Raw genomic sequence first — 25,018 nt, 5'->3', positions numbered from 1 at the left:
TTGTCATACTTAAGTGCACATACACACACATATATAATATATATGAATAGATGTACATATATATAATATATGTAATACATGTACAAAAATTAGACATGGCATGATTCAGAGCTTGTACACAATAGTCCCAAAGTTAAGTGCGGATTAAAAAATTTTAATTTTTAGATAAACAGCACACCTTAATTTTACTTTTACCAATAGAGGTTTTCTGGTAAATATTGTGGTTTCTAGTTAAATGACTGATTTTCATCCAAATGTATGAATTAGATCTGTTTTAACAGATAAAATTGCAACTATCACTAACTATATACATATATATCTCCACCCAGACAGGGTTAAATAAATGTTATGGGTGACATAAATAGGAAAGCATAGCAAATGTTCAACTAGTACAGAGGCGATGAGCTTCAAACTCTGTATTTATTTATTTATTTATTTTAAATATTTTACTTATTTATTTGAGCAAGGGAGAGAATGCACACACTGGCAAGGGGGAGGGGTAGAGCAGAGGAAGAGGGAGAAGCAGACTCTCCCTCTTCCTCCCCCAGCAGCTGAGCAGAGTGCCCATGGGGCTTTGATCCTAGTGTCCTGGGATTATGAAGCATCTGAGCTGAAGGCAGATGCTTCACCCTCAGAGCCACAGAGGTGCCCAGCCTCAAATCTTTTCATTAACTTTAAAACATATCTTTTGAGGAAAAATTGAAATTTTAAAGTATTTCATATTAGAGAAATACATTCAGAATCATGACCTGGATTAAAACTGACAAAGTCGCAATGTAATGAATAACATTTTTTTTACTGTGTTAGCTTGTGTAGTTTATTGGAAATTTTACAAATATTTGCAAAAACCTGTATCATTGTTAGAGATAGGTGTATTTATATATGTTACAGGGTTCAGGACATATTACCCCGAAATATGGCATCTTGGCATATTGAATTTAAGTTGAAGCAGTGTCAGAAAATGGCAGAAATAGGAAGGTCGCTTTGACCTCCACCTTGCCTTGCACATCTCCCCTGAAACAGATCAGAAAAGCCACATGTGAGAGACGCAGTCTCTACACCCAAAGAAAAGGAGCATCCTTAACTCCAAAGACAAAAGACATCAAGAAAAATCTTACCAAACAGGCCTTACTAATTTTCCTCCAGTTTACTGCACTTACATCATACTACTTAACCTATTCTGTTTATATAGGACTTCACTCTTTTCATCAAACTTAATGTAAAAAAACAACAGGTATCTTTATTTCCTTTTGAAGTCTCCTGTGTCATGTAAAATTAATGTTAAATAAATTTGTATGCTTTTCTCACATTAATTTTGTCTTTGTCAGTTTAATTTTTAGGTCCAGACAGGGACTGTAAGAGTGTCAAGGAAAAGCTTTTCCTCCACTATACATGGAAGAAAATGCGTAACAAGGAAGAAGAGAAGAAGTACCAAAATAGAATATCAAAATTGATCAAAGTATTTTGAAAGGAATATTACATTTAATTCTCTTCAGAAATTATGACTGCATCCTATAAATGTACTTCTTATGATAGGTTATTTAATTACCTGATTAACTGTAATGGCTACTTTGCATCAATAATCAAGTCAACAATCTGTGATTTTTAAATTCCCTAAATGTGCATTCACAGGATATACTGTAACAGCTCCAAGACTTTTTGGTCTAGCGGACCATTGACCTGAAATTTACAAACTCGTTAAATATGTATTTCCATGATAGGCTGGAAAAGCTTTTGCACCAAGTCAATGATCTGTTTCTTCGGAATGTTTAAGAGCATATTTACATTCAAGATCATGTTGTTGTTTTATTTTTTTTAAACAGGTCTCACTATGTATTTCCTTTAGAGCTGAGGGGTTATGTCCTATTTTGTCAGTAATGTGAAACAAAGACTGACACAATAAATTTTAATGGGCCCACTGGAGATATTGTCATATTAGTAGGATAATATTTCCATGTTTAAATAAACATACATATGTGTTTATCTGAAAACCATAAAGCTCATATTTTGGTCCATCATTTTGTCCCTTAGTATATTTCACCGTAGTGTACTCCTTCTTCATGCATAAATTAAATATACCCAGCTAGTCAATATTCACAAAACTATTTGAACAGTTATATGCATGCCTGCCCATGTCTATCAAATTGTGTCTCGCTCAGTAATTTTGAGGGACATTATATGCATCTTTATTTATCTCCTACTAATATTACAGATATCTGTCATCAATGGATTATTTTTTAACCCAACACTTATTTTATCTGCCAGGCCTCATCTTCCTATCTTAAGTGCTAAATAATTATTTTGTTATATTACTTTCAGTAAATTAAGTATCAGTGGATTTCATAGCATTTGTCTCCATAATATCAATTTAATTTTATTGTATTAAATTATTCAAAGTATCATATCCATCTTACACTTTGTGATAGAAAATGTAAAACTACTTGAAAATCTTACTGCTGGTACTAATAGGTGTGGAGAGGTGAATTCACTGGCTTAATTTTTTTCTTTTATTCTTTTTAAAAACATTTATTCTGAATATAGCTGACATACAACATGACACTAGTTATAGGTGTATAATGTAATGATTCAACTTCTCTATATGTTAATACTTGCTTTTATTTTTTCAAAGTGAATGTTAAATTAATTAGACTGGATAAAAGACATCTAAACTATTCCTAATTTCAATGAGAACATTGGTGACCCATTTTTCCTATATTCTAAAGAGCTTGGAAAAAGATCAAAGTGTAAAAATATGGCATAACATAGTATATTTTGTTGGTTGAATGTTGTATTTCAATTAAAGTTTACTAGAGTCTATTTGTTCGTTTTTAAAATTTCTTGAAGACTTTTGAAATACACGTCAGCAGTAGTCTATTATTTTGTTAGCTGGATCTATAATGAGATATGAAATAAAAACAAGCAAAGAAAAAAGTTTTGTAAAATTTTTATTACAAATTTTTATTTGTGTTTGAATACTTCTAATCATTGTATAGTTTGTGCAGGACATTTAATTTATACTATTTCACACTGAAATTTTGTTCCCCTTCTTGTTACTGTTCAATACCAGCTAATAGAATTATTTTGATGTTCAAACATTTAACACAAAAAACGATCCAGGTCAATTGGAGATTTTTATTTTTTTTCCGGGTTATAGCAGTTTAACATCCATCTGTCAAAATTAGGAAGGCTTAGGAATCAAATGTGTAAGCGAATTTTTAATAGTACTTTAAAAATAAAAAATGATTTTTAGACTACATAAATAAGTTTAATAAGGCCTCTGAACTTCTAGAGGCAGAACTGCTGGTCTTTTGAACCCTCTGTTGATAAGCATCTTGAAACAGGTCAAAATTTGCCACCTAATTATTTGGCAGTATTCCAGCACAGGCATTTGGGAAAAGTGTAACAATGACATTTATTTTTCCTCCTTTGGGTGGTAATGGAACTTGCAACATTTGAAAAATGTGTTACATTTCTGTCAGTCAGGAACTTTCTCTCTCTTATTTTATTTAAAATCTACTAAGGAAAAGTGTATGTGGCCATTCTGTTTCAGATTGCAAAACTGTTTCTACTGGGATCACAGTCATACAGTCTCTTTTCCCATTCTTACTGCACAGTTCCATCTCCACTTTCCAATTTCTTTCTTTCCTGTTCTAGCAGTCATGCCAGAAAACCAGCAATGGGTAAACAAAACAAAACAAGTAACTTCATCCAGTAATTTTTGTCAACCTAAGAACCAGAAACCTGTTCAAAAAGCATTGCATTTATTTGGGATCAAAGAATTGCAATTCAGGGTAGACAGATTTAGGTGATAACCTGAATAGTGTACCTCAAAGGAGGTGGACTCAGGGTTTTGAGGAGAAAGAAAAAGATTAGATGAGTGTTTTTTAAGAAAAAGGATATGGTGCTGACAAGGAGATCTAGATTAGTTCTTCACTGATGAGTCTGGTGAAGTGGTCAGTTGGGAAAAGTTCACTTTTATTTGTCTTTTCACACTGGATTTTCTCATTCTTGCTGACTTCTTGGGAATGTTGGCAGTTTGGCCCAGTTTGAAGGTTTACAAAATAGAAGGGCAAGGCAGCTCCTCTGAAAGGGCTGTTCTGGCTCTATTTTAAAAATGTCTCTACCTATGTCATTTTTCACAATTTTAAAAACTAAAATTGTGTTTCAGTCAGTTCTCTTTTCTGGCGAATTTTATGGAGGGTGGATTCAATCTGTGGCGGGTGTCTCCTCAGATCCGCCTGGAATCTGTGGCTTGCCTCCCATACATAAGCAGTTCACAAATCCTTGAGTGGATTCAGCATAAAAGTAGGCTGCTACCTCAAGCCAGAAAAGAATTTTTTTAAAGTACTCTGCTATCTGCTGATAAAGGAATTCTGAGACTTTAAATCTTGCATTATTTATGTACTACACAGCCCATGAAGAAAATGATCTGCCATAGTATTAAGGATGAGATAATAAATTCTTTAGCTTTAAGGTAACAAAATACAAAGGCAGTGACCTTTAGCTAATAATCTCTTGTAAGAAAGGTCAATAACTGCCGGGGGGAGGGGAGGCAAGTTTTAAGTCTATTACTGAATAAAAAATCCAACTTCACAAAGGTTTTGTTTTATTTTGTCAAATAGAAAATGAGTCTGAAGTTACAGTATTAAAGTATTCATGTGAGTATATTAGTGAGTAGATATAAGAATTAAGATAGTAAACCATTATATTGGATTTTAAAAACTAATTAGAAGTAAAAAAGTTAATAAATTACAAGATAGAAAGAACCTTAAAGATCATGATAAACTACCTTTTCAGAAAAGAAAAAAAGACATCTCTAAAACAGTTGGTATATATATCACAATAAATAAAAGAGCCAAAATTGTTTTTAAGTTTTAAACCTTTAAAGCCACTGTGAATTTTTTGATGGCTTAAGGAATATGTTCTTAATCTAAAAACAAAACAAAACAAAAACCTTGTATGGTCATCTCAATGGCAAGCCATACCACATGAGCTCCTATGTGACCTAATAAGAGACAACCTTAACCATCAGAGACCATAAGAGTAAAAGACTTTTTTTTTTCCCCCCTAGATGAATCTATTTTTTCTAGTTAGGGTTAGACATCTTCCTTTTAATTCACATGAAGGTCATGCCTGTTCACAATGAAACCAGTTGTAATTTCAGTCAAAATGACACAGTCTATTGGTGGTAAACAAACAAACAAAAAGTAATATATTTAAAAGTTTATTTAAGCTTTAAACGATCTACTGCACACAAAATTATACGGTAATCCTACAAATATGACACATCATCAACAGCAGCATTTACAAAAGGTAATATACAAATACTTGAAAGATATAGAGGAGTAAATATTGCCAGACACAAAAAAAGAATTTTTGAGTATTCATGAACAATGAATTCAGCACAGACTGTCCTGGCAGCTGCCATAAACAGAGAAAATACTTTGGGTTAATAGACTCCTTATTTGGTATGAGAAAGCAATACATGTCTGTTCAAGCATTGAATTTAAGTGGTAATTTACTGAATTGAATCCATGTTTTAGAATTATTGAGGAACATAATATATGGTATTGTTAATGTATTTTTGGAAAGATAGAAATGTTTTCAAAATGGTAGGTTACGTATCTTTTTGAAATTCTGCCCCATAGCATGTAGGATTCTTACTGATTAGAGTCCAGCTGCTAACACTGACACAGGTATCAGTGTTTAAAGGAAACAAAGAGACCACAGTAAAGTCAATGACTACTGAGCTGATTTATTTTTCTTAAGTTTTTACTTAAATTCCAATTAGTTAACATACAGTGCAATATTAATTTCAGATGCACAATATAGTGATTCGACAATTGCATACAACACTCTGTGTTCATCATCTGTTCAACCCTCTCCTCCGGTAACCATCAGTTTGTTTTCTGTAATGAAGAGCCTGTTTCTTGCTTTCTCTCTCTCTTCTTTTTTTTTCCCTTTGCTTGCTTGTTTTGTCTCTTAAATTCTACTTATGAATGAGATCATATGGTATTTGTCTTTCTCTGACTGGTTTATTTCACTTCATATAATACTCTCTGGTTTCTCCCATGTCATTGCAAATGGCAAGATTTTATCCTTTTTTCATTTATTTGCCAGGCATGAAAACACACATCACTGAAGAAGTTTACAAAACAATTCCTTGGGGGGAGGGAGTTTTTTTAATGTAATTGAAAGACGAAATTTATTGTCTCGCTAGGTTATGCAAGGCATATTTTACACCTTGGATTGAGATGAAGGAACACATGTCTACTCTTTTTATTTAAAACAAGTATTATTGTTTATTGACCAGCAAAGATGCTTTCCTTATGATCTGTGAAACTCTCCTTGTTTTCCAGGTGTTCAAAGTACTTAGTGCTACTGCTTAGAATCAGCATTCAGTTTTGATCTTTCCTAAGTGTGGCTCTGAATGGAAGGTCTTTTACACCAGGAGCTAAAAAGCCTGTCTCCAAAGACCGATAGAACCTGAAAGCAGTCAGAGGCTAGCCAAAATTGAACCAAGTTATTGAAACTTAACCTATTACACTTGATCTTAGCCAAAAGGCCAAGAAGCGATGAAACTTAACCTATTAAATCCAGTCTTTGTTGATATTAATAAAATCTTAAATGTATAGTGTAATACATTTCTGGGTTATCTTTCCTACAACTTTTTAGTCCTTTGTCAATACAGGAGTCCTCACCCAGCCACGGGTTTGCTTTCCACAGTTTCAGTTTCCCAAGGTCAATAGCAGTCTAGAAGCAGATGGCTCTCTTCTAATCATCTTCAGAAGGTCAGTAGCAACCTAATGCTATGTCCCAAAGCCCACACCATTCACCTTATTTCATCGCATTGCACAGGCATTTTATCTTCTCCCTGATGATTCACAAGAAGAAAAGTGAGTATGGCACAATAAATTATTTTGAGAAAAATCACATTCACTTAACTTATATTACAGTATATTGTTGAAACTTCTCTTTTATTACTAAGTATAATTGTTAATCTCTTACTGCACTGAATTCAGAAATTAAACTTTATCCCAGGTGCAGTCATACCTCAGAGATACTATGGGTTCCGTTCCAGATCGTTGTAATAAGGTAAGTAACTCAGTAAAGGGAGTCAAATAAATTTGTCAGTTTTCCTGGTGTAGGTAAAAATGACTTTTACACTCTATCCAGTCTAATAAGTGTGCAATGGCATTAGGTCTAAAAAGATGTACATAATATTGCTAAAACATTCTAACCATCATCTGAGGTTTTAGTAAGTTCTAATCACTGATCACAGATCACCATAATGACTGTAGTAATAATGAAAAATGTCTGAAATATGGAAAGAATTGGTATTGAAAGAATCTGATACAGAGACATGAAGAAAGTAAATGCTGTCTTGGAAAGTTTAGAGAGAGACTGGAAAAAGTCTCTTGGAAAAATGGTGCCAATAGACTTCCTCAATGCAGGGTTACCACAAACTTTCTATTTGTAAAAGTGTTTTATCTGCAAAGTGCTATAAAGCAAAATACAATAAAATAATATATTCCTCATTAGTATATAACAGGGTTCAATATTGTCCAGGTTTCAGGCATCCATTGGGGGTCATCTATTTATCTTTACAAAAAAAAATGTTGTATTTACCTAAACTTTGTAAAGTTTGTTCTTTCCAGCTTTTTAAAATTTTAGCTATAAGCCTATTAATGTTTTCTTCCTTTTCTCTTTGCCTTATTTTTTAAAGATTTTAGGTGGATACTTTCTTTTATTTTTGTTCCACTACTTACTAATAAAAGCATTTACATGGCATATTTTTCTATGAGTACAGATTTTGCTGTGACCCAAAATTATGTGCCACTTTTTAATGCTTTCAAAATGATTTTAATGTCTTTTTAATTTCCAGGTTGATACGGATGATATATGATGAAATGTGTCTTAATTTTCAGTGATTCAAAAATTATATTTAATTGTATTTCACTGTAACCAGAAAATAAACCCTATAATATGCTCAATTATTCTACTTGATTAAAGATGTACTTTTTGTCCAAATACATGATTGACTTTTATTCTGTCAGATTTTCATTAAAGCACAATATGCATATATATAGAGATGATACATATCTATATCTATATCTACATAAAAGAACACAACCCCAGAATCAGACAATTAAGAATCTTCCTTTTGTAACTACAGATCAGACTGTTTCTTATATGGACATTTCCTATAAATGGAATCATATAATTTCTGTTATTTTGTGTCTGGCTTCTTTCACGTAGCAAATTTTTTTTTCCCAATTTATTTATTTTTAGAAAAACAGTATTCATTATTTTTTCACCACACCCAGTGCTCCATGCAATCCATGCCCTCTATAATACCCACCACCTGGTACCCCAACCTCCCACCTCCCTGCCACTTCAAACCCCTCAGATTGTTTTTCAGAGTCCATAGTCTCTCGTGGTCCACCTCCCTATCCAATTTACCCCAACTCCCTTCTCCTAACACCCCTTGTCCTCCATGATATTTGTTATGCTCCACAAATAAGTGAAAACATATGATAATTGGCTCTCTCTGCTTGACTTATTTCACTCAGCATAATCTCTTCCAGTCCCGTCCATGTTGCTACAAAAGTTGGGTATTCATCCTTTCTGATGGAGGCATAATACTCCATAGTGTATATGGACCACATCTTCCTTATCCATTCGTCCGTTGAAGGGCATCTTGGTTCTTTCCATAGTTTGGCGACCGTGGCCATTGCTGCTATAAACATTGGGGTACAGATGGCCCTTCTTTTCACAAATACCCAGGAGTGCAATTGTAGGGTCATAGGGAAGCTCTATTTTTAGTTTCTTGAGGAATCTCCACACAGTTCTCCAAAGAGGCTGCACCAACTTGCATTCCCACCAACAGTGTAAGAGGGTTCCCCTTTCTCCACATCCTCTCCAACACATGCTGTTTCCTGTTTTGTTAATTTTGGCCATTCTAACCGGTGTAAGGTGATATCTCAATGTGGTTTTAATTTGAATCTCCCTGAGGGCTAATGATGATGAACATTTTTTCATGTCTGATAGCCATTTGTATGTCTTGATTGGAGAAGTGTCTGTTCATATCTTCTGCCCATATTTTGATATGTTTGCCTGTTTCATGTGTGTTGAGTTTGAGGAGTTCATTATAGATCCTGGATATCAACCTTTTATCTGTACTGTCATTTGCAAATATCTTCTCCCATTCCGTGGGTTGCCTCTTTGTTTTTTTGACTGTTTCCTTTGCTGTGCAGAAGCTTTTGATTTTGATGAAGTCCCAAAAGTTTATTTTCGCTTTTGTTTCCTTTGCCTTTGGAGACGTATCTTGAAAGAAGTTGCTGTGGCTGATATCGAAGAGATTACTGCCTATGTTGTCCTCTAGGATTCTGATGGATTCCTGTCTCACGTTGAGGTCTTTTATCCATTTTGAGTTGATCTTTGTGTACGGTGTAAGAGAATGGTCGAGTTTCATTCTTCTACAATAGCTGTCCAGTTTTCCCAGCACCATTTATTGAAGAGACTGTCTTTTTTCCACTGTATATTTTTTCCTGTTTTGTCGAAGATTAATTGACCATAGAGTTGAGGCTCCATATCTGGGCTCTCTACTCTGTTCCACTGGTCTATGTGTCTGTTTTTATGCCAGTACCATGCTGTCTTGGTGATCACAGCCTTGTAATAAAGCTTGAAATCAGGTATCGTGATGCCGCCAGCTTTATTTTTGTTTTTCAACATATCCTTAGCGATTTGGGGTCTCTTCTGATTCCATACAAATTTTAGGATTATTTGCTCCAGCTCTTTGAAGAATGCCGGTGGAATTTTGATCGGAATGGCATTAAAAGTATAGATTGCTCTAGGCAGTATAGACATTTTAACAATGTTTATTCTTCCGATCCAAGAGCATAAAATGGTCTTCCATCTATTTGTGTCTTCTTCAATTTCTTTCATGAGTGTTCTGTAGTTCCTCGAGTACAGATCCTTTACCTCTTTGGTTAGGTTTATTCCCAGGTATCTTATGGTTCTTGGTGCTATAGTAAATGGAATCGATTCTCTAATTTCCCTTTCTGTATTTTCATTGTTAGTGTATAAAAAGCCACTGATTTCTGCACACTGACTTTGTATCCTGCCACGTTGCTGAATTGCTGTATGAGTTCTAGTAGTTTGGGGGTGGAGTCTTTTGGGTTTTCCATATAAAGAATCATGTCATCTGCGAAGAGAGAGAGTTTGACTTCTTCATTACCAATTTGGATACCTTTTATTTCTCTTTGTTGTCTGATTGCTGTTGCTAGGACTTCTAATACTATGTTGAACAAGAGTGGTGAAAGTGGGCATCTTTGTCTTGTTCCTGATCTCAACGGGAAGGCTGCAAGCTTTTTCCCATTGAGGATGATATTTGCTGTGGGTCTTTCATAGATAGATTTGATGAGGTTCAGGAATGTTCCCTCTATCCCTATACTTTGAAGCGTTTTAATCAGGAACGGATGCTGGATTTTGTCAAATGCTTTTTCTGCATCGATTGAGAGGACCATGTGGTTCTTCTCTCTTCTCATATTAATTTGTTGTATCACATTGATTGATTTGTGAATGTTGAACTATCCTTGTAGCCCAGGGATGAATCCCACCTGATCATGGTGGATAATCTTTTTAATGTGCTGTTGGATCCTGTTGGCTAGGATCTTGTTGAGAATCTTAGCATCCATATTCATCAGTGATATTGGTCTAAAATTCTCCTTTTTGGTAGGGTCTTTGCCAGTTTGGGGATCAGGGTAATGCTGGCTTCATAGAAAGCATCTGGAAGTTTTCCTTCTGCTTCAATTTTTTGAAACAGCTTCAGGAGAATAGGTGTTATTTCTTCTTTGAAGGTTTGGTAGAATTCCCCAGGGAATCCGTCAGGTCCTGGGCTCTTGTTTTTTGGGAGGTTATTGATCACTGCTTCAATCTCGTTATTAGATATTGGTCTATTCAGGTTGTCGATTTCTTCCTGGTTCAATGTTGGTAGTTTATATTTTTCCAGGAATGCATCCATTTCATCTAGGATGCTAAGCTTATTGGCATATAACTGTTCGTAATAACTTCTGATGATTGTTTCTACTTCCTTGGCGTTAGTTGTGATCTCTCCCTTTTCATTCATAATTTTATGAATTTGGGCTTTCTCTCTTTTCTTTTGGACTAGTGTGGCCAATGGTTTATCGATCTTATTGATTCTTTCAAAAAACCAGCTTCTAGTTTCATTGTCACGTTCTACTATATCTCTGGTTTCTACCTCATTGATCTCAGCTCTAATCTTGATGATTTCCCTTCTTATGTATGGAGTTGGTTTGATTTGTTGTTGATTCTCCAGTTCTTTAAGGTGTAGAGACAGCTGTTGTGTTCTAGATTTTTCAATTTTTTTGAGGGAGGCTTGGATGCCTATGTATTTTCCCCTTAGGACCGCCTTTGCCGTATCCCATAGGTTTTGGACCGAAGTGTCTTCATTCTCATTGGTTTCCATGAATTGTTTCAGTTCTTCTTTGATCTCCTGGTTGATCCAAGCATTCTTAAGCAAGGTGGTCTTTAGCTTCCAGGTGTTTGAGTTCCTTCTGAACTTTTCCTTGTGATTGAGCTCTAGTTTCAAAGCATTGTGATCTGAGAATATGCAGGGAATAATCTCAGTCTTTTGGTATATGTTGAGTCCTGATTTGTGACCCAGTATGTGGTCTATTCTGGAGAAGGTTCCGTGTGCACCTGAGAAGAATGAGTATTCTGTTGTTTTAGGGTGGAATGTTCTGTATATATCTATGAGGTCCCTCTGGTCCAATGTGTCATTCAATGCTCTTGTTTCTTTATTGATTTTTTGTTTCGATGATCTATCTAATTCTGAAAGAGGCGTTTCGCGTAGCAAATTTTGAAATTCATGCATGTTGTATTCTATATCAGTGCTCTATCCTTTTTCTAGTATGAATAATGAATTCATATGAATAATGACTAATGATGAATAATTATATTTCAGTGTATGGATATAACATATTTTTTCCATCCCATTCCCCACTGATGAACATTTGTATAGTTTTCACTTTTTGCCCATTATTTAAAATGCTCTTATGGAAGTGCCTGAGTGGCTCAGTTGGTGAAGAACCTGACTCTTGGTTTTGGCTTGATCATGATCTCAGGGTCATGAAATTGAGCCTTACATTGGGTTCCCTGCTTAAGAATCTATCTTCCTTGACCCCTACCCACCTGTCAAAAAAAAAAAAAAAATGCCCTTGTGAATAGTTGTGTACAAGTCTCTGTATGGGTATATATTCTCAATTCTCTTTGATAAACTTTGGGAATGGTGCTACTGGCTCATAGCATAACATGTTTAACATTTTTAAAAGTCTTCAAGCTATGTTCCAAAAACAGTTGTGACACTTTACACGACAACCAGGAGGGGGGTTCTAGTTTCTCTACATCTTTGACAAGATTTGTTGTTGCTTTTTTTTTTTTTAATAGTATGTGGTTTTAAGATGCATTTGCTTAATGGCTGATGATTTGAAGCAACTTTTCATGTGCTTATTAACCATTTTATATACTATTTTGTGAAACGGCTATTCAGGTAATTTGCTTAGGATCTACGTTTGCAGAGTCCAGTACTGGAACAGGGTAGGAGCCTGGTTTCCACGGAGCCAGCCTGGAGATTGGTGTCCCAGGGGTCAGCTTGGCACTAGGGCAAATCTGGAGCCACCACCAGTCTAGAAGTTAGATCTGTGGGGACCAGCCTGGTGCTAGGGTGGATCAGGTTTCTGGGGCCACAGCTGGTCTGGCTGGGCCTGGCCAAGAGACCAGGTTCACAGGTGCCTATCTGGGGTCTATATTTGGGTGGTTGATTGGAAAGCTGGGGCCACAAAATCCACCTAGGGCCAAAGGAGCTGGCAGGTACTGGTATGTGCTGGGAGCCTGGGTTTGTGGGAGACTGTAGGGAGTCCATCACCTAGTGCCATGGGAGTTATCATGATGCCAGGTGGTCCCCTTTGGGGTCTGTGGTCAAGCTGACACTCATATTACTTTTCTCCCATGGGGAGGATGCCTCTTCATGCTGGACTGCGCAAGCGTGGGTTGTAATGGAGGTAGTATCTATCTTTCTTACCTTCCTCAATGTGTCATGTTTGTGTATCTGTGTGTGTTTGTGTTTTAATTTCACCCTAGTGCTGTAATCCCTGACCTGTAATTCTTGGCTCTTATGTAGGTGTTTTCAGTGGATATAGTTCTTCAAATTGATATTTCTGGGAGGGTCCATCACTAGAGTCTCATGTTACCATTTTCCTGACATCGTTCACCTCCTACAATTTTGTAAATGAAAATGACTTTATTTCCTTTTTTTTTTTTAAGATTTGTATTTATTTATTTGACAGAGAGAGAGCGAACACAAGTAGGCAGAGAGGTAGGCAGAGAGAGAGGGGGAAGCAGGTTCCCCACTGAGCAGAGAGCCGGATGTGGGACTCGATCCCAGGACCCGGGATCCTGGGAAGGATCTGCTGAAGGCAGAAGCTTAACCCATTGAACCACCCAGGTCCCCCAAGACTTTATTTTCTATTTGGTGATAGCTTGTAAAAAAAGAGAAAAAAAAGTGTGTAAAGAGTTAGGCAACATTATGGAACCACCAAGCAGAAGACACCTGCATAAAATCCAGATGGCAATCTGAGTTCTTGTCAAATTCCTCCAGAAGTTTCCAGTAATGACTAAAGTTAAAAATAAATAAATAAATAAATATTTTTTTTTTCTTTGTACCACTAATTTCCCTGTATCTTCTGTATCTTAGTCTAGGATAATAAATACTATCTTTGAAAAGACATAGTCTATGTAATTCCAAAATATTATGCATTCTCTCCTTGGAATTACATTTTGGTTCCCTGAATGGAGAATATTATAAGTTAAACCCCATGAGAGTTAAGAACTGTTATAATTTTTTATATTTAAAACTGTATTGTTATTTCTAAGTTACCATATGTTTATAGATTAATTTACATGATTAAATAAACAATAAGAGTTGTTTTTATAACCAAGGAAACTTTTCTTTTCCCCCCAGGCAACTTTCACTTGTATTCTCTAAATCACTTTGTGGAGCACTCACATAGAGGTACAGACCTTACATACATAATCAGCCAGCTGCATTCCCCACAATAGGCCTGGCCTGTGAGGTACATAATACTATTGTCATTTCACAGCTGAGGACTCTGCTCAAGAATATATAACTAGGGAGTTACCTTGATTACTATATTATTCCCTATTTCCTCTGAAAAAATGTAGAGACCAATTTCCACATTGTTAGATATGTAACAGGTAATATTATATATAGTCACCGATCACCATTTTTAGAATTTACATTACTAAATTTCCAAAAATAAATGCACCGAATGCAATTTTTAAACATAAAGAAAATAATCCCGGAACAATAATACAGGGAACTTTAATAATTGTTAAGTAAGTAGATATGATTTTATAATAAAATTTTATATTGTTTAATATAGAATAGTCTAATAATTCAAATTATGAGTAGACTAACATAAAAGACATGGATTCTATTTATTACTTTAAAATATATATGGTGTGCTACCTAGTTACTTCAGAAGACTTGAGCAAATGTATACTGTGGTAACATATGATGCCAAAATCATAGTGGCATAGAACTAAAATGGCTTATTTGTTTATTACAATAGTTTATTTCTTGATCACATATCACAACCACCATGTGCTAGCTGAAGCTTTGGGCTAATAGAGTAAACCTATCAAAGACATGGCCCACCTTGTGGCAAAGGAATCGATAGACATGGTGACTCATAAGCTAACTTCTGTATACATGCTATCAGCCAAAGTAAACCATGTGACTGCCCCTTAAATCAGAAGGTCAGGGAGGTATAATCTTCCTGCTGTGAAAGGGAGAAAATATATAATCTTACACAGTATAGTGAGTCATATAAACAATATCACCTAGCAAAATTATAATACTAGTTAAAATATAATAAATTCTTCTCTAAATGTCCTTACATAGGAGAATAAACTTACATAGTCGAATAAACTATGATGCCTCCACAAAATGGAGTATTATGAAGCTATAAAAAAGATGAAGAGTATGTCTATGAGCTGATATGCAGATTTCAAACATATATATTGTGAAACCAAGGCAAACTATATATTGTGGAGAAGAAGTATAAAGGTGTGTCTATTGTATGATAGCCTTCATGTAAGAAAAAAAGGAAAATAAGAAAGTATTCATGCATCTACTTATTTGTGCAAAGAAATATAAGAAGGATAAACCAGAAATTAATGAATTTGATTATCTACAGAGGTAGATGGGATAGGTTGGAAAAATTTGGTAAATGGGAATATGTTAATAAGGATGAAGGGAAGCTGAAACTTCTCTAAGTAACCTTTTTGTATAGGTCTGACTTTTAGAACCATGGAAATATTTCATATACTCCCCAAATAAATAAATAATTTAAATCAACCAGGATGTGAGGGAAACTTAAAATGGAATCCAAACAGCAAAACATAAATTTAACTGTATTACAAATGAATAACATAAGTAAAATTAAGTAGGTGGGAATAAAAGAACTAACTTAACTTTAATAAACCAAAGTTTATATGCTTAAACTATATACTATAATGCTAAAGCAAAGGAACTATACACAAATACGGTGTTCTAGTTAGTATTTTCCCCCCATAGGGATATGAAATAGCAATTCTGAAATTGCTTTTTAAGTATAATAGGATTAAATAAAAAAGTAAATACTCTTCCAACAATGAGAAGTAAATTCTCACTGTGGGAAAAAAGAGCTATATATATTGAAAGAGAGAGGTTAGAATAAAACTTGTAGCATTAAATTAGAATCAGAGATATCAAAATAAATGCATAGTTTTACACACACACACACACACACACTCACACACAGATAATAGAATTAGAAATACACATTATATTTTATAGTTCTGTTCACTGAGATGGACCCTATGAGCAATAAGCACAACTAACTTCCAAACTCTGGTTTCTAAATGCCATTTACTAATAAAAGGATCCAGAGATCTTGAAAAAAAATGTCTGATTCTAGGGCTGAGGCAGAGCAAGTACAAGATGACCCTGGTGTATCTTGTGGTTCCAGAAAGTAACAAAGTACACAGAAAAGCACAGACACATTTTGGGATAACCTGAAGGAATCACAATGGCCAAAAACAGAACAATTCGATCAGTAAAATAGTATTTAATTGTATCTACTGAATAGAATACATTCTATCTATCTATCTATCTATCTATCTATAGATGTATAGATAGAAAACATTTTTCAGGGGCCCCTGGGTGGCTCAGTGAGTTAAAGCCTCTGCCGGACCTTGGGCTCAGGTCATGATCCCAGAGTCCTGGAATCAAGCCCCGCATCGGGCTCTCTGCTCAGCAGGGAGCCTGCTTCCCTTCCTCTCTCTGTCTGCCTCTGTGACTGCTTGTGATCTCTCTCTGTCAAATAAACAAAATCTTTAAAAAAAAGAAGAAAAAGAAAACATTTTGCATATTTATAATATATTTTTATTATATACAATCTGTATATTTATTTTCATATGTATTTATTCTTATATAAATAATTGATGAAATAAATGTGTGAAAAGGGGCATCTCTTCTTTACAGTAGTACTCTAATTAATAAATATGCAACAAATGATGTAAATAGAGAATCACCATTACGCCAATATCACATGGTAACAATTATGGCAGACAAGAGTCACTGCAAGGTGGTGCTAAAGTTAGTGGGCAAAATTATGATGAGAAATGGGATCTTTGTGTAACCTCAAAGTATCTACACACACACACACACACACACACATACATCTCCACACAGAGTACCTATTAACTGCAGAGATGGAAGTGGCAGCTTTATAGTGGAAGAACGTGGCACACACTACCTGAAATAAGAAACCAAAGCCAACAACACGAGTAAGAATAAGTCATGTTTATATCATAGACCCCTCATATGATGAGCTGACAAGGCCACAACATCACTTCAGTGGTATTTTTTGGCAAACGTACTCTATCTCCATCTGATCCTGTGAAAATGTCAGCCGGACTCAGGTTGAGTGACTGTCTACAAAATGAATGGCCAGTACTGTGAAGGTTGTGTAAGACAGAACAAAGTACCAAGGAACTGAGAGAAGCAAGAGACTAATGAGGCATGATGACTAAAAGCAAGGAGGGATTCTGTGTTGGAGCCTCTTTACTTCCTACCTGCTCCCTGAGCAGTGAACATGGCTGGAGAAGCAGTGTGGTCTCATCTCAGATTCAAAGTCAGTAACCTCAAATGTCCCTCTAATGCTGCACAATAATCATGACATGGTTTCTCATTCACTTACTCCCTCACACTTCCTGATGAGCGCTTCATCTTATCCTCTCCTCATCTTCTAAAACCTCCCACCCCATCATTACTCTCAATTTATGGTCTCGCTTTCTATTCTGCTAGGAGAATCAAAGCAACCAGAAAGAAGCTTCCAACATCACACGTTGGTGCCTGCTGTCATCTGGTCCCACACAGCTTCTTCCCTTCTGTTATTGGAGTTGAATGGATCATGGCTATACTTAATGCCAAACATTTGAGTTACAATGTAAAGTTCATTCCTTTTCACCTATTTAGCATATCATTACAGCTTTCCCATTTCATTTCTACATCAAGGTTTCTCTCCCTGCTGCATCATTTCTATGAGAAATTATCCTGCTAATTTACCTGTTTTTTTAAAATCATTTTGATATGACCACATCTCCATTTCTCCATTCCTTTTTACAGCTAAATCCCTTGAAAGAATTGTCAATATTTTTGCTCTTTCGTTTCTCTGCCTATTGTCCACTGAATCCACTCCAGTATTGATTTTGCCCCTATCACTCCATCATACTTGTTCTTGTCAATTCAGCAATGACCTCTACAATGCTAAATCCAATACTCAATTAATAGCTAATCATAATACTTGACCTGCCTGTTAAGTTAATCTGCATTCCTCCTTAAGTTTTTTTTTTTTTTAATTGGCTTCCTGGAACCACAAATTGTGGTTTATTTTCTATAACACTGAGGTCAAATTCTGTGGAGTTCCCCATACTCAGTCCTTGAAACTCTTATTTTCTCTGTCTACATCATTTCATGGATGGTCTCTTTAATTTGCATTCCTTTAAATATCACCTATATACCAATGACTCCCAAAGATACATTTCTGGCCTGGCCCTTTCCCCTGAATTCCAGTCCAGTATATTTCTGACTGCCTACTCAGCATGTGGGATACCAAACGATATCTGAAAGCCAGCATGTTTATTAACGTCTCTCTCCAAATCCACTTTATCTATTCCACTTAAAGAGAGCTTCATCTTTCCAATTAGACAAGTTAAGAGATGTAAAATCAGGATGCCTGGGTGGCTCCGTCAGTTATGTGTATGCCTTTGGCTCAGGTCAAGGACTGGGATCCAGTCCCACATCTGTCTCCCTGCTCAGTGGGGAGCCTGCTTCTCCCTCTGCTTGCTGTTCCTCCTTCTTGTATGCATTTGCTCTCTTTCTCTCTGAGACAAACAAATAAATAAAATCTTTTAAAAAATAAATAAAAGATGTAAAATCATCCTTGAAATCTCTCTTTTTCTCATACCCTAAGTCCAATCCCGCGTAAATCAGTTTTGGTCCTACCACTTCTCACCGTCTATTCTGCTCAGTGCTGGTACAAGTAACCTGGACCTACATTATGCCAAGAGCCACCTGAATTTCCTGATCATACCTTTTCACACTTACTATTTCTACACAGCACAGGGAATGTTTCCTTTAAATAAAAAAATTAGATCGTATCACCTTAATTTGAAACTTCCAATATTTTTGCAATTAACTCAGGGGGAAAAAAAAAAAAAAACCAAATCCTCAAATGCCATAAAAACCCTTCATATCTTGACCTCTTTACCTCTTTGACTTTATCTACTATTGGTCTCCTCTTTGCTCTCACTGATGTCCTTACTGTTTCTGGGATGCACCAGGCCCAGGTATTAGCATTGATTATAGGTTATTTTCTTTTTCTTTCTTTTCTTTTAAATATGGTAGATAGATAGATAGACTGACAGACAGACTGACAGATTTATTTATTTGAGAGTACAAATGGGAGGAGCAGAGGGAGAAAGAGAGAGAATCTCCAGTGTGGCACTGAGTCTGCTGGGGGGCTCCATCTCACAACCTTGAGAACACAACCTCAGTAAAAACCAAGAGTCCAATGCTCAACCAACTGTGCCACCAGGCACCCCTTGATTTTACATTGTTTTCAAAAAGCATTTCCCCCATGTATCTTTGTGATTCATTTCCTAACCTTCCCCAAGTACTTATCCGAGATATGACCACTCTATTTAAATTTGAAACCCTTCTAACACAGCATTTTTTTGCTCCTTAACCTAATACATATGTTTTAACATAATTTATTATTTATATTTTTTGCAAGTCCCTCTTGTACCTACAATAAATTATAAGATTCACGAAGATTATTTATGTATTCCTTGTCTCTCTACCACATAAAATGGTACATAGTTAGTGTTCAGTAAGTATTTATTTAATGAATGAATGAATGAAAAGCCTCAGCTTCATCATCGGTCACATAGAGACAATTTATGCTTCAGCTTTCTTTCCAGATAAAACAAATGCTTTTTTGTAGGTCCAATGTATTATACAGATGAATGATAGCAATATATTTATCAACAACTATTAATGTAATCCTCTGCAGTAACATATTGCTTTTTCACTAGAGCAAAAGTATTTTATGGATGTGAATGGTAAAATGCAAAAGACTAAAATTAATAACTAATTCTTCAAAAATTTTTTTCAAACACTGTGTACATTTAATATTGAAAAACACATTTTTAATAAGCATACATAGAAGAAAAAATTGTCCCCCAAGAAGGAAACATGGCCAATAAGAATTCCATTCCAAATAATGTCATATTCAAATGTTCTATGGGTTAGGATGTAGGCATATCTTTTGGGGATCCACAACTCAATCCAAACAGTAAAGATAAAATTAGACATTTTTTTCAAAATTATTTTATTGTTTTGTACCTTCTCCCTCTCCTTGCTCTTTCTTTTATGTATATGTCAAGACCAAAAAAATGTACTCACTATGATATTTCTTACCTTCAAAATTACTTTTGGACCTAACTCATGTAGTTTTCTTGTTAGGTAAAAGGAGAAAGCTTTTAAGCCTTGAAGTAAAGATTTACATTTTTGATAGTGTTGAAATGCATTTTGCCATTGCTAGTAATAGCTTCAATTATTTTCTTAAAGTCTTTAAAGATTTCTCAAAGTACAATGAATGCACTTAGGCTAAAGATTAGTCTAAATGTATAAAATTGCTAGTTGAAGGCTGCAGGCAAACCTCGATTTAGTACGTGAAGACGAGCATTTGGCAAAAAAGGTTCTGACAATGGATGTACTGAAGAAGATAAAAGAGTAGTCACTGAGTAGCACAGTTTTAATGAACTGACCCAGAGTATAAAAAGATAATTAGAGTCATAATTAGAGAACAGTAATTCATGCTGAAATTATATGTGAATACCCTACAGTAAAGTGCTAGAGTTATTGGTGGAATTGATGCAATCCTTTAGATGTAATCTAATGTTCACTGTTTTTGTGAGTAAGACAAGGACTTAAGCACCTTATCTTCTCTCAAAAGCAGCACCCACTATGAGAAACGCCCTGTGTAAAAGCACCTTTAAAAAAAAAAAAAAAGAAGAAAAGAAAGGATTTTAGCTCCCAGGTACCGGCAACTGAGCTAACAGTGGAAACTGGCTGTTCCTTATACCCTCCAAATACAGTACGCTCTACTGCAGAGTATCTCAAATACCCAATGATACAGCTTTCAAGTTAGCCACAGTTTAAAAATATCCATTTTTATTGGAAAAACTCATTTAGCAGATGTCATAAATAGCATCATGAATTAGAGAAATCTTGGTTGCTCCCACTGAAATCCCTTGAGCCTAACACGGAGCTAGCTCTAACACCGAATAATCTATAGCAACTCAGGGAAGGATCCCAAAGAACATGAAGGTTGTTTGGGCCAACAAAATCCACTACTAGGAATTAGTGGATAGAGACTAGTCCATTTTCATGCTTCAGACAAAAATACTAAAGTGCTTTGAATTTGTTCCTCACGCCCAAGTGATTTTCGGTTTCTTATTTCGACTCTCTCTCCATCTGCCAAGTGTGATTCCTTGATTAAGCCAACATTTACTGAATGTCTACTATGTGCCAGGCACAAAGATAAGTAAATTACAAAGCATCTGATTTCCGGGGGATTCTTTATTCAATCCATACTGCTTTTGCTTCCTGAATGATTTGTTGATTGTTTTATAACAATTAGCTCATTTAATGATTACAACAACCTATGGGTATGGGAGAACTAGTACATCCTAATTTTATAAATGAGAAAACCAAGGCCTGGGGAAGTTGAATAACAGAGACTCCAAAGACAAGGCTCTCACTGACTGTGTTAGAACGTACTTTTGACCTGTTGCTCTCACAGTGGTTCTACTACATATTCCCCACCTTCATATCTACCCTGTGTTGTTTAACTTCTCAACACAATTTTACCTGTTTTATTCTTGATGGCCAGCTGCTGGTTTTATTCTTATTATCCAACAATAAGCTTGCTTCCTTGTTGGGGTTAACATAGAGCATGAGCTCAGCCGTAATACCCGGCTTGCTAAAATGTAACATGGGGGCCAGGTGTGAAGGAAGGTTTCAGAGAAGGACATAGGCCTTTGGAAGGCTGAGGCCTGCTGGACCTCTCTGCCATTGGAATGCCATGGGGTGTTGCCTTCCCAAAGCTTTCTTAGCTCTGACAGCCACCCCGGGATATAAGAGATGTAAGCATTGTCCCCTTAGGCTATGTTTAGTGAAATGCAGATTAGCATATCTTATCTTTCCCTATCTTATCTTTCCTGTAAACAGATCCTCCCAGATTCAGTAAGACCTCTGTCACACATCACCTGCTTGAGAAACAGTGGTAAGAATTTGCGATTATCCTGAAAGACCAATAAAAGCGGGAGCGGAGAAGAGCAAAGGGTCTTCATCATCACTGAGCATTGACCCCTTTGCCTTCTCCTCTCTTTCACAGCAAAGTTTGGGGTGATATTTCATCTGTCGGTGCCAGGATTGCTGGCCATTCCCCACATTTCCTCTCTGATATTTTCTACTTATTGCAACTATTTGCAGTTCTCTTTGTACTACTCTAGAAAATCTTCAATCTCTTTTAGTGAATACACTAATCACTGGCAAGGCAGCTGGTCAGGATTTGCTCTGGGAGGCAGTACAAGGACAGAAGGAAGAAAGATGACTTCAGTCAGAAAGGAACTGAATTGTTAACGCAGGGACAAGAAATATAATTCAAAGGTTGAGCAGGATCTAAAAAGACAAGTAGTTTGTGATCATTACTTTTGTGGCAATTTTGGGATAATCCACTGGATCTTAAGCAGATCTCACTTATTAAAGTGAAAGGGATGAAGTTGACTTTGGTGTCCGAAAAAACAATTACTACATTTTGTTTGTACTAGAGTCTTCAGAGTTGACCTCAGAGCGGACACAGAATATTACCATATCCAAGAAAGAAATGAAACTTGAAGTTTTCCAGGTAGTGCTTATGTAGAGCCAGCATCCCCAAAGCACTGTATTTGAAGGACACAGACATAATCTCCGAAAGCAGCAGGGAGGTATGCGTGCCTGATGATCTTCATTCTTCTTGGAACAACTCTGCGTGCCACAGTGAACATGTTTGATAGCTTACATTGTGTAGACGTTTCCGCCAGGCAAAGGCAGTAAGAAGAAAGATTCTCCCATTTACTTCTCGGTAGAGTATATATTGATAGGCAAGTAGAATAACAAAACAGTAAGAGCCATGAAAGTCTTCAGCAGACCTAGGTGTTCTGAATTTAGATTTTAATAATGCAGCAGAAAGCTAAGTAAGGATCCAAACTTTTCAGTTGGAAACCTTGATTTAAATTCAGTCTCTGCTGTTTACTAGTTGAGCGATCTCATGTGCGTTGCTTGACTTCCAAAAGCCAGTCTCACCTTGCACCATTTATAAAATGAACACACTATCTCTTCCTAGAATAAAAGGAATAATGTATGTAAAACATCAAAAAGAGTTCCTGACCCACAACTGACAATCAATACTAGCTCTTTCTATTTTATGCCACAATGAGAGATGCTAATATAATCTCTCTCTTTCTTTTTTTTTTTTCCCCCAAGTTCTAAATAAAAGAAAGAGGACAGAAAACTTCAATTTAGGATTCCAAAACATCTCAGAACTTTTTCACTGAACACTAGATTTACTTTCCTTGGAGTCTGGGTAGCCATGTGAGACCAGCTGAGGACCAGACCTCAGGAACGCCATGTCAGGAAGAGTTCAACTCCATGACATGTGTCAGATCAATAACCAGCTCCCCCAGGACAGGCACCCACCTCGGGGATATTCATGAGGCCTCTGGAATTTTTGATGTCACTAAGCTGAGCTAGGTACATATAATACTCCTTGGGGAAAAAAATAAAACTTTGCTTTTGACAAGAAAAAAAGAATGATGTTAAATCTTTGCTACTTCCACTGAAATTAAGAAACAGCTCTCACGGCCCCCACTTCTCTAAGCTATAAACCCTTCAGCACTCTGCCAGGAATGCTTATAAATTGTGACTCATCTTACAGCACCCATTAGCAATCTTCAGTGCTAAATTGGTACCTTCAACATGATAAGTGCCTTTCCACCCTGTGAAAGAGCATACACTTTCCCTTCTACTTATAAGTGAGTTGGAGGAATTTTTTGTTGTTGAGCTTTGCTTTTTTACCTGAACTACTGGAGAATCTTTAGCAAAGACTACTAATAGCCACTGCTTAGCAGTGTGTGATGAAACAAGGTCTTAACTCTTTCATCTTCATTCCCTGTAGCAATGCAAATGATCATTGTTTCAACTCTATTTTCAACTTCATCCAAAGAATGTAAAGTCCTCGGACTTCAGTTTATTATCCATATTGCACTTGATAGATGATCATCTTCAAACTGAGAAATGGGGCTACTGGGGACGGGAAATGTTTGGATACCGATTCACAAAATAAAATCGAGTTGCTTCTTTGAAGAACAAAGAAATTTGCTTTCAGTACCTTCAGTTTAATATCAAAACCCTTCCCTAACCAAAACTCCATAGAATTTTCTGCTCTTTTCTTCAAATGACTCTATTGTTGAGCATGTTTTTGATAATATTTCTAAACATTTAATTGGTGAAAGAAAAGAAGGTACAAGTGCAGTGATAATTCAGATTTCAAGAAGTACTTTTTTTCTTTTATCAACCTTGTTATAAGAGAAGGAAAATGATGAGAAAGAGGTCCACTAAAAATAAGTTAATCTCAAAGTTCTATAGTTTCAGGAATGGAGCCAATAGAGACAAAAAAAAATCATTTTAAATCTTAAGAATGTCAATAAAACCGTGTAGGAAAAGAATATACAATTTACAAAAACAAAGATTAAAAATAAGCAATTTGTGGGAGAAAATCTGGATAGAAGGCATGCTTCATAACCAAAATTGGCAAAGAAAGATGACAGTGCACACAATCATAGATAAATAAAAGAGAAATAAGAATGACAGTAAATCTGAGATAGTCCAGGTGGGATGAAGAGAATTAATGATGAAGGAATATCGCATCAACTGAGAAATGAAATTAAAATTAAAGAAGAAAAAAAGTTCATAAACAAATGAACTGGTATTATTTTCAGGATATTTTCACTTTTAATCTTGGGCATCAATCCATTTTAGAAAGCACAGTATAAGGGACTTAAGAATTGCTTTAGGTAGATCTCCAGTTCTACCGAAAAAGAGAAATGGAGGCGAAAGATCACTGAAAGTCCCTTCAAGAGACAACTGTCTGGTTTCACTTCCTGGATGAACATCATATCCAGATAATATAGAATACTCACAATAACATTCTACGTACTCAGTGCTGTATTTTTCTTTAACGCTAATGTTCACAATTAATGG

General features: G+C 35.8%; 1 pseudogene; it reads right to left on the bottom strand.

Annotated features, from left to right (window-relative positions):
- Positions 1 to 6,428: 6,428 nt before the first annotated feature.
- Positions 6,429 to 6,577, bottom strand: LOC122910873 (annotated as a pseudogene).
- Positions 6,578 to 25,018: the final 18,441 nt, after the last annotated feature.

This window comes from Neovison vison, chromosome 6 (genome assembly GCF_020171115.1).
Source record: "Neovison vison isolate M4711 chromosome 6, ASM_NN_V1, whole genome shotgun sequence".
Lineage (NCBI taxonomy): Eukaryota > Metazoa > Chordata > Mammalia > Carnivora > Mustelidae > Neogale > Neogale vison.
This window is presented reverse-complemented; position numbering and strand designations above follow the sequence as displayed.